The 10,159-nt window shown below is 46.8% G+C and overlaps 1 non-coding gene across 2 annotated transcripts in view; it reads right to left on the bottom strand.

The window, feature by feature from the left end:
- LOC104911292 overlaps positions 1-5,962 on the bottom strand; it is a 7,161-nt gene extending 1,199 nt beyond the window's left edge. The window contains exons 1-4 of one of the 2 annotated variants that reach the window (XR_004160014.1): positions 5,275-5,962; positions 4,205-4,325; positions 3,141-3,186; positions 1,533-3,048 (exon numbers count right to left, since the gene is read on the bottom strand). This is a non-coding gene — a transcript (uncharacterized LOC104911292). Of the gene's footprint in view, positions 1-1,532; positions 3,049-3,140; positions 3,187-4,204; positions 4,326-5,139 lie in introns of both variants that reach the window. The other variant, XR_002115571.2, reaches the window with a different exon arrangement.
- Between the last annotated feature and the right edge of the window lie 4,197 nt (positions 5,963-10,159).

The following is a 10,159-nucleotide window of genomic DNA, read 5'->3' as shown; positions in this document are numbered from 1 at the left end:
AAAAAAAAAGATGTTTTATTATGCCTCTGACCTGGCTCTGTGCTCCTCCAGCCCAGCAAGGTCTCTGCAGCACCATGAGTGGGATTTGGGTGGATTTAGTCATCGCTCAGAGCTCCAGCAAAGCACCGAGCCAAACAGCTCTCCCCCAGCGGCCAGCAGATCCCGGCAGGGCTCTTTCTTTTCATTTTTGCCAAAGAAAGCAGAGAAATCTCCAACAAAAGCTCAGCTCCTGCCCAGGAGATGAGGAGAGGAGGACACGGTTAGTTATCCTCAGAGCCAAGACACTTCTCCAGTCACCTAAGAAATCAGCTTTGCAGCCCAGTAAACAGCAAGGAAAATTCAACAAGGGAAATGCGTGACATTTTCCTGGAAGCCTCAGGGGCTGAACAGCCCACATGAACACACCAGCCAGGCTCAGTGATAAGGGAAGGCTTCGCTCAGCCCTTCCTCGCTGCCATGGAGCAGCAGCATCACACCTGCCTGAGAGCCAGAAGACAAGGCCAAGCACATCCCCACCGTGCTCACTCAGTCCTGCACTCCAGCTCCTCCAGCAGCGCAGCTGTCAGCCCCGACCACATCCAGCTCACATCCTGCCCGTTTCTCTGTGCCAGCACTTCTGGGGGCTCTGGGCTCTTCTCCCCCGTGACTTGATAAAGCACATCAATGGAATTCAGGCCATACAAACACAGCACTTGGCCTCCTCGAGTTTTTCTCTTCGGCAGATTCCGAGTCAGATACATGCTGTGATTTGTCAGCAGTGTTGGACAACCCCGAGGAGTCAGATGGCACGGATCGATGTGACTGTGCTCGTGGCAGATCTGAGCCTCACCAATGCAGAACAAACCTCGTGCAATGGCACCCACAAGGCAGACAGCCTCACTGTGCTGTGACACAGACCCAGACCTTCAGCTGATGCAGAAAAGGAGGCAAGATAGTGTCATCAGGCACATTCTCTCACTTCTAAGTAAAAAAGTCTTTAAATTACTATCAAAGTTGTATTCTCTTATTTCTTAACACAGAAACAGTGCTACAACATATTGAGTCTTCCCCTTTCCTGTTGATTTTTGTCACAAATGGAACTCTGCCCGTTTCAAAACCAGGCCTATGGCTAACTGACAAGCTGGCAAACACAAACTGCCAGACAGCTACTTCATTGTTTTTCTTGAAGCTAATCCCAACTATTTTAATTATCCATTTCAGCTCAACTTTTAGCTGTTTTCCCTTTGGACTGGCTATTGCTTTCTGTTATACATAATAAATTGAGTGGAAGAGGAGGGAAGTTGGGCTTGTATGCACGTTCACTCACTCCCCAGGCAATACAAATTCCTCGTTCCTGTTGAGAAGAAACTGCAGTGAGCATCACTGCCTTTTTCCAGCTAACTGCACACGCACCAAGAGCAGCCACAACACTGCCCTGTTCTTATACTCTGTAAGGGAAGAGATGGGGGAAAAGACCAAGGAAGCAGAGGCAAAACAGACGCTGTGCTGAGAAAAGCCAGCAGTTGTACGCTGGCTCAAGCTGCTGAGCATACCTTGTGTTGATTTGTTCCCCCTGCCAAGGATCTTTCATTGCAGAACTTGGCCAATCCTCATCTGAGCTTCCTACTCCAAGATAAACGCACCGGTGTTGGCCACCACGGCTGGTAGGGTTTGATATACTGTGTGTAGGTGGACAAGAGGAGGAAGCACTCTGTAGCTGAGATGATTTGCGTCCATATGCAGCAGGATTTTTGGCAAATGGAAAGAAGTAACAAAGAACTGAATTTTAAACATCGTTTGTCAACTGGCCCACATTCTTTTTGCAACACAAGAATACATCCCCCCACCCGCCGGCTATCACTCAGAGCCTGGTATGCATGAAAGCTCTTTCCCAAACCATAAAAATCATCTAACCCAAATTACTCAAATGACCATGAGATATGCAAGCCAGTCCCAGCTAGAGACCACAAGTATCTCAGTGCAGCTTCAGTCCAGGGAATCATTTAAGCTCTTCTTTTCACAGCAACACATCACAAATGGCTCACTCACTATAGTGTTACAGCATTTTTTTTTTTTCCATGGAAACAGCTGCAGTTTTGCTTCTCTGTTATAGAGAACCCCTGAAGTGCCCCTGAGTAATGGATCTGAGGCTTTCAGGCTGGACAGCAGTCTGAAAAGCAGTCAGAACCCAGCCCTGAGAGGCATGTTGATAATACAGGGGGTAAGAAGCATAGGGAGCAGGGCCAGTCGGGGTACTGCATCAGTACCAGTGCCACCAAAAAAGGGCAGAGAGTCTTAGTAATTGGGGACTCCTTGCTGGGGGGCACGGAGGCTCCCACGTGGGAACCTCTCCAGAGAGGTGTGCTGTCTTCCAGGCTAGAGATGCCAACCTGTGCAGCCTGCTGAAGGAGCTGCTCTGCAGGAGGTTGGACTCGATGATCTCTAGACGTCCCTTCCAACCCCTACAATTCTGTGACACTTTGCCCCTCAACAAGAGACAAATCCCCCAACTCTTCAAAACTGAGAACTCCAGAAAAGAAGGCAGTGATTCAACAACTTTATTCTATCTCCCGTGCATTTCACAACTTGCAGACGTGGTATTTTTCTGCCAGCTGAAGAATTATTTTGAAGAAATAGTTTAGTGTTAGCTGCATACACAATCCCAATATAAACCATAAAATGCAAGTAGCTGCAGGTAAAGAAAACACAAATCACACATGAGACTTCTTCCCTAAAGCTCCTGTTCTGCAGACACAAGTTACAAACCCATTTTTATTAAGATTTACCCAACAGCTGAACTAGAAGCACACAGTGTGCTTGCTTGAATAAGGGTACTGTGCTGGCCTGTGTTTTTGGAAGCACAGAGGCAGTCTGCTAAGAACACCATTATCTGAAATGGAAGAAAGATAAGGTTAAACCAAAGGCACGCAGCAGACACAAACTGATGTGCTTCAAGTGGTTCACTTTCAAGTTGCAGATCAGTCCTGAGAAGAGAGTTGCCAACAGGAACACAGCATACGAGCCCCAAATCTGCATTCCAATGCCTTCTGTTAAATAACCGTGGCAGTGCTACAACAAAAGGCAGGAGAATCATTTCAAGAATGACTGAGTATCATAAATACTGAAATAAATATTGAAATAAAGTCAGTAGAAGCACATACCCTGATCCACGCTGACATCTGACACAAAGCTGACATACTGCTCACCCTGAAACAAAGCAGAAAAGTGTACATGAAAATACCCAAGTTAATCAGAATCGATTGTCTTCTGATTTGCCTGCTGAGTCATTATTTAGTTGCACGTTGACCAACTGTCTGCTCATGCCTGGTTTCCCTTTGGATTAATTTACTTTTATCTTCTATTCTGTCTGTTACTTCAGTAAGCACCCATTTCCCATGAAGCACCTCCAGAACTGACATCACTCCACACAGGACAACTACCAAATCCTTGGCAAAATCCCTTGACTTAAACCTGCTGACACAGAATATAAACAAAAGTAACTAAAATTCATCAGTTATTTACGGCCCAACAACTGGAACTCTATTAAAGATATCACTAATTAAGCAATTTGGACACTTCCTAAATCAAAGAATTAGCCTATTGAATAAAAAGTATAAGAACTGAGAGATATTCAGACAGTTGAGTTTAGCTGCAATTTACACACAAGTAAAGAAGACCAGGCTATCTGCCACGTATTTTCTGCTGGTTCTGACATTTCCCTGTTATTATGAAACTTTAGCATTAAGTATTGATTAACCTTAAAAGAAAAGAGAATTCTAAACATTAAGACTACATAAATTTCTAAAGACTGAGTTGCAGAAGTGGACATTCACCAGTAGAGGCCTGCACACTGCTTCAATATGCAGAAAGGAGCTGGTACTGTACGTTTCCAATAGAAAACTTATTAATCCTAAAATAAGCACTTTATTTCATGCATTTCTTGGCATGGGGTAATAGGAAAATCAGTTGTAGGAAATCAACTGCACACAGTTTAAAGATTCAGGTAGTGTTGTAAACAGGCAAACAATGCCAGGCTTCCTATAAGAGCCACCAAAAAAGTAACATTTCAATGTAGCACAGCACTTTAAGCATTTGAAACCTAGAAGTAAACTTTGCTCAGGAAACTACACCAGGTGAGGTGCACACACGCTGCAGCTGTCCCACCCTGCCCTTGAAGTGTGCCTGTTTGACAACAAACAAGTACGGGAGTCCTACCAAAACTTACAGGTAGAAGGAAGGATGAAACCATGATGAAACTGGTTCAGTGGATTTCCATTCCTGGTCTTTGATAAAGTTTATGAAATCAGTTTTCATCCTGGTATTTCCTAAGCACTCCATCTTTATAGCTGTTAAAGAACAACAACAACAAAGTCCATTATTTTATGCAGTCTAAACATGCAACATTTGCTTACACTCAGCATCTGCCCCTACGTGATTCCGCCTTAATTTTTGCTTTTAGTCTCTAAAATGTTATCTGACAAACTTGAACACAACCAGTTCTAAGAATCTCGGCTTGCTTCAGGTTGCAATTCCACGAGAAGATAACGATCTGCCTCATGCACTTGCCACACAACAACATTAATACCAACCTACAGAGAAAAGGTTGCAAAACAGAAACACACAGGAAAAGGCAGAATAAATATGGCCTGAAGGGAAAAGGGAAAAAATAACAGTGGCATTCATTGTAAGCTCACAGTAGATAAAGCAGTGGTTATTTCAGGGTCTCATTCTTCAAGAGCATGGTAAATCCCATTGGCTTGTATCAGAAAACATAGACATTTCCTCCTCCTCCAAAAAGTCACGTTGCATACACACTGATAGATGGTAAGAAGAGCTGTTATGACAAATTGTCCCCTTAATCCTGTAAGTAAACAGTTATTTTCATAATAACTGTTATTTTCATAATGTACACCTAAATAAAAGCAAATATGCCCAAGTAAACTGTCACCAAACACAAACTTGTGTGTATCAAAGTATGGCACAGCCCTAAAGAAGGGCACCTGGACAGAAAGGGAGATTTCCCCATGGGTAGAAGAGATGTCAGGTGATAACCATTCCCCTCATTTCCTTTGGCTGTAGCACTTTAAAGAAAGCTACTTTTTTATTTTGTGACCACATGACGTGCAGTTTTCAGCCCAACAGACCACACTGGGTAATTACATGATGTAGGCTGGCAGAGGGAATCTGACACATTGCTGGCAGCATGGAAAAATCCAGCCTGGCTTTCGGTGAGGGTTGGAGATCCTTGGGTCTAACAAGGAGGAGTGCAGGATCCTACAGCTGGGGAGAAATAACCTCATGGAGCTGCGCAGGTTGGGGCTGAGCTGCTGGAGAGGAGCTGTGAGAAGGACGTGGGGGTTCTGGCTGACCAACGATTGACCAACAGCTGCCAAACGGATGATGACCGGCTGTGAATGTCGGTCTGTGGCTGGCACTGGGGCAGCAGTGTGTCCTGGGATGGACGGAGCACGGCCAGCAGGGCGAGAAAGACGCTCCTCCTGCTCTGCTCCGCCCTGACGAGACCACTCCTGAAGCACTGGGGGCTCCTCACCGACGGGCCTGGCTCAGCCCAGCGGCAATTCCCACCGCGTGCCGTCCCACAGTTCCGTCACCGGGCTCGGTTTGCGCAGCACGCCCCAGGCCTGCAGCCGCCCCGCAGCCGCCATTTTGCGCCGCGCCCTCACTACACAACTTCCGGGGACGCTGAGCATGCGCACAAACTTTGCGCCCTGTGACAGCAAGGAGGTAGGGGCGGGCTCAGAGAACGCGAAAGCCTATCGGAAGGCGAGTTAAGTGAGGAGGCGGGCTCGTCAGCGATGAATTTGGCCAATGGAGAGCCAGCGTTCTGCTTCCGCTGCTACGGGCGGTGCTGCCGCCATGTTTGTTATGGGCCGCGTGAGGGCTCCTTTCTTTCCTTGCATCTTTCAGTGGGCTCTTTGCGATAATTTCATATCGTAGAGTCACAGAATGGCCTGGGTTGCAAAGGAGCACAATGCTCATCCAGTTCCAATCCCCTGCTATGTGCAGGGTCGCCAACCAGCAGCCCAGGCTGCCCAGAGCCACATCCAGCCTGGCTTTGAATGCCTACAGGGATGGGGCAAATACTATATCCCGCCATTTGTAGCCTTGCCAGGTGAAGCAAGCTAGCCTGAAGCACCCATGAGAGCAGTTAAAAAATGATTATTACTTCAAAGGCACGCCGAGCTCCTTATGGAAACAGCTTGACAGACCCCCAAAAGGATGACCGTATCACTTCATACCTCCTCCGCCACTTCTGGGCTCACAATTACCGTGTGGTCACTGGTTGCTGATCTGCTTCCATGTGCTTTTTCAACGTAGCCACAGAGGGGCAGAGTTGAGGCTGCTTCGTGGCAGCGAGGAGAGCGAAACGAGCCCTCTTCGCTTAGAACCGATCCTCATGTCCCGCTAGGGGCATCCTGCTCTGTATCCAGGTGCTCAACAGGAAGGCTCTTTTCTTGTCTAATAACGGTCTCCTTTCTTTCTAGGTTGTCTTTCTAAGGAGCTGAGGGACAGGGAATGTTGTGGTCAGCCTATGTTTCTTCCCCCTGCACACAACCACAATATTTGTGGCCGTTTTGGCCAAAGTTGGGCTCACATCCAGTTAGAAAGGAGAATAAGTATTGCTGATGCACAGAAAGAGTCTGAAGCACGCGCTTATGAGTTATTAGAGACAAAAGAGGAATCACGAGGCTCTGAACTGTTCTGAATACTGATCAGAGAAGGGGAGATGCAGCCATGAGACACGGAACATAGGAAAGACCAATGCATTGCAGTGGATGCCCCATCCCTGCAGGCATTCAAGGCCAGGCTGGATGTGGCTCTGGGCAGCCTGGGCTGCTGGTTGGCGACCTGCACACAGCAGGGGGTTGAAACTGGATGAGCATTGTGCTCCTTTGCAACCCAGGCCATTCTGTGATTCTTCTCTTGATGACATCTGCGCCTCAGACAAATAGATCCCAAATAGGTAGGAGTGGGAGTAGGAGGTGTCCTTCTTCGGGGCTTTGATTTCTTTTGAACTGGAAATGAAAAAAAAGACCAAAGCACATGAACGTCTCAATGTTTACCCAAAGTTGAAGCTACAGAGATGAACAAGTTTTGCCAATTCAACCAGTTGTGTAAGTGGTCACACATGGGGAAAAAAAAAGTATCTATACACACACACACACACACAATCCTTATTATACATCCTTGTTCCTGCATTTTTAATTTTTTTTTTTTCCCTCTTAAGTACCCTTACACGTCCTGACAAAAAGAACTAAACCAGACAGATGATCATAGGAGCACTGTGGCTGCCCACCTGGGGCTGACCAATTTGAGAGAGCAGAATGCTGGCCAGGTAATTATTCCAAAATGTGGACCAAGCTCTGCAGTCCCTGAACAAGGTGCAGCAACAGAACCCTGACCTCATTTACTGAGCCTGCGTTTATGAAATGCTGAGAGATTATGCAGAGTGCTCCTATGAGTCAGGAGACATGCAGTCATTGTCCCAGAGCCCAAGGTGAAAGCAGGCTGACCCTGAAAGTCACAACAAGCCTGGGGCTGCATTCTGTACTGCTGTAGGAAGACAAACTGATCTTGCCTAATTTATTTGGCTGTTTCTGAGCTTTGGCCTTATCGGAAAATTGGCCACTCTGAACAGTTTTATGGGCTTCAGCATCTGAAGAATTAAAGTCAAGAGCTAATTGCTTTTCTGCGGCTCTGAATTTCATTACAGGAAAGCAGTCTATGCATCAGCACTTCCTCCTATGGGAAGTGCTACCTTCCAAGGGGAAATAATTTGACCCTATCTATCTCCACTGAGCACACAGAGGGTGCTGTGAAGTCCCAGGGCCAGGTGAAACTTGCTGCCTGGGAAGGAGGCTTTCACATTGAGCACAGCTGGGGAGGATGAGCAGACATCACCCACCTCCACAGGGGACTGTGCTGGGAGAAACCTGTTCCCATCAGACAGTCTCATCCTCTGCTTCCCAGTACCTGCCTCAGAATGGGGCTTGGATTCCCCAAAACTTCATTCTAAGAGCTGCACTGCCTCAGCTTCTGCTGTTATGCAATTCAGTCTTGACTGCAGTTTGTGTCGTAGAATCACAGAATCCTAGAATGGCCTGGGTTGCAAAGGAGCACAATGCTCACCCAGTTCCAACCCCCTGCTGTGTGCAGGTCGCCAACCAGCAGCCCAGGCTGCCCAGAGCCACATCCAGCCTGGCCTTGAATGCCTGCAGGGATGGGGCATCCACAGCCTCCTTGGGCAACCTGTTCCACTGCCTCACCACCCTCTGGCTGAAAACCTAAATCTGATGCACAGTAAGATCTGCTGCTCTCACCTTGGAAAACTGCTTGAAAGACCTCGGAATTACAGCAGCCCCTCTCACAGCCATTACCCACAAGCCTGTTCCTTTCTGTGCCAAGGAACTCCAGTAACCGCTAATTATTCAGTAATTAAGTGTCTCTCTAGGGTCGTAATTGTAAATCTGGCCTCTCCCAGTCACTGTTTGCTCATTAGGTAGCAGTTTTCTCAACGCAAAAGCAAATTCTCTTCTTTACATTTGATTGGATTACAAAATTGCTTTAAACTCAGTGGAGATGATTAGGAAAAGTGTGGTTTTGCGCAATAGTTGCTATGGGAACTAAAGTAGAGAGATCTTTATAAACCAAAAAGTCAAGCAGATTGTGTTTCAGACAATTAATATTGTCTCACTTGTTTATTCATTTGCTTTAACTTCTTTCTTACAGTATTCTGAAATAGCTTTTATCTCTTTTTTAGCATCAAATGCTGTGTCAAAGGGATTCTGCTCCCTTAGGGGTTTCACCCCTCTCTTCTCTTTGCCAGGCTGGATGTGGCTCTGGGCAGCCTGGGCTGCTGGTTGGCGACCTGCACGCAGCAGGGGGTTGGAACTGGATGAGCACTGTGCTCCTTTGCAACCCAGGACATTCTAGGATTCTGTGATTCTCTTGAAGGCCACTGGAAGCCCTAATTAGCTTCATTCCCTCACTGGCTTCACCTTGGGGCTCAGGACATCTCAGGGGGCTTCCAGGTAGATTGCGGTGTGGGCATGGGATGCGTCAGTGGGGGCTGCATCCAAAGAAGGGCAGCAAAGCTATAAGGGTGTGGGGCACAAGTCTTATGAGGAATGGCTGAGGGACCCAAACTGCTGAACTACCAGTTTCCAGTCTGATCAACCACCAAATTTCCAACCTGATCGAAGTCAGGGATGAGTGCGATGACCTCACAGAAACACAGTGTGAGGCAAACCTCCTTTTCTTGGTAGCTTCGGTCTTTATCTACTGAACTGATTTGAGCAGAAACCTTCCAGAATACTTGTTCCATGGCAGCTAGTTGGCCTGGAACACGTCACTGTGCAAGATTGCGGCTTGGGAAGTGAGAAGAAACTGAAAGTTTGCAGTAGGAAATGTCAGGCAGCCAGAAATGTAAGTGTTGCTGCTTCCTCTGCTGATTGATAGCATGATGTTGTGAAAGATGCACAAACCAGGACTTACAGTACATAGCAAAGCATGGGATGGCTGGGCTGAGTGTTATACTGCACGCTCCTCTGCAGAGCCATGCTCAACATGACCATCTCCTGCCTTCCAGGAATTGATTTGCTGCAATAAGATGTAAATCCTTCACAGCCTGATGGTTTGGCATCGCTTTGCACCAATATGAAAGTTCCTCGTGGTTCCAGGAGATAGGGACTATTTTGCTTCTTGAAACTCATGTGCTGTATTTTAACAACAAGAAACCTGTTGCCCTGAGGCCAGCACAGAAATCTGCCTAAGGGTGTCCAAAGGCATATGAGGGAAAATGATATGAAGATATTTTTCTTTCACAGTGCCTCTTTTGCAAGAGGAAGGTCTGTGCAGATATTCTTGTGCTGGCTTAGGAGCTCCTGCAAATGCTTGTTTGAGCAACAGGGAAATAGGGCAGCTTTAACTGTGAAAGACACGACACCATGATATGGCAATGAAAACATCCCAGTTTGGGCCCAGTTTCTCTCTTTAAAACATCACAAGGCCAGGGAGATGTCAGCAGGGCTTATATCTGTGCTGTCACTATGAGAAATGCTTTTGTAACCAGAATATTGTTGTCACACCTATGGCTCTACGATTCTCTTTGATTCTATGGGATTAGATTCGATTATCTTCCCCAGATACCAAGGCCAGA

Source organism: Meleagris gallopavo, chromosome 5 (assembly GCF_000146605.3).
Source record: "Meleagris gallopavo isolate NT-WF06-2002-E0010 breed Aviagen turkey brand Nicholas breeding stock chromosome 5, Turkey_5.1, whole genome shotgun sequence".
Classification (NCBI taxonomy): Eukaryota; Metazoa; Chordata; class Aves; order Galliformes; family Phasianidae; genus Meleagris; species Meleagris gallopavo.
This window is presented reverse-complemented; position numbering and strand designations above follow the sequence as displayed.